Here is a 753-nt window from a genome sequence, read left to right as displayed (position 1 = left end):
AGAGCGACACCTAGTGACCACACCGTCACAAGCACCCTAGGGCCCCAATTCGCCAGAGACATCTGGTGGACCCCAGGGCAACATGTGGTCGACCCGGGGCCATGGCGTCTGCAGCCGATTCCCAGGCGGGCACACGAGCCCGGGGAAACTCATTCTCAGCGCGGGGAGGAGGGGAGGGGAAATAATAGCAAAGTCACACCAGATCCCTTTCTAGTTCATAAACGTGTTGATTGCGTGTTCACGCGCACGTGTGAGAAGGGCCTCCTGGTGTGTCGGCACGTCACCCGCGTGACGTGAAACCATGAATCCGGGGGGGGGGGGGGAGCGGAAAGGCGGGCAGGAAAAGGCAAAGAGAGAATAGATAAAATGAAAGGACCAAAAAGAAAGTCACACAGCAGGGTAGGGGAGTGAGAGCAAGTCGAGAGACTGCAGACAGAAACTCCGAGAGGAGAGGAATGCTCCGGAGCGCCCCCTCGCCCCGCGCGAGAAGAATACCGATCGCAGGGTGACCCCTAGGGGCAGCGAGGCCAGAGAGACCAAATCCGTCCCGAAGCCTCCCTGTCAGGACGACAACCACAGACCAGACATCTGGTCAACCACCCAAGGACCAGACATCTGGTCAACCAGCGAACCCATGCGGAGGCCGCATGCAGCAGCGACATCTGCACGACCACTCAGGGTGCTCCCTGCCGGGAGGGTGTGTCTCTATGTGTGTGTGTCCGGGGGGGGGGAGATTGCGATGAAAGTCACGCC

At 60.0% G+C, this 753-nt stretch overlaps 1 pseudogene; it reads left to right on the top strand.

Annotated features, from left to right (window-relative positions):
• Positions 1 to 202: 202 nt before the first annotated feature.
• Positions 203 to 294, top strand: LOC138379848 (small nucleolar RNA U13; annotated as a pseudogene).
• Positions 295 to 753: the final 459 nt, after the last annotated feature.

Source organism: Eulemur rufifrons, unplaced genomic scaffold (genome assembly GCF_041146395.1).
Source record: "Eulemur rufifrons isolate Redbay unplaced genomic scaffold, OSU_ERuf_1 scaffold_195, whole genome shotgun sequence".
In the NCBI taxonomy this organism is placed as follows: domain Eukaryota; kingdom Metazoa; phylum Chordata; class Mammalia; order Primates; family Lemuridae; genus Eulemur; species Eulemur rufifrons.
The sequence above is the reverse complement of the archived record's forward strand: the minus strand, read 5'-3'. Positions and strand labels throughout refer to the sequence as shown.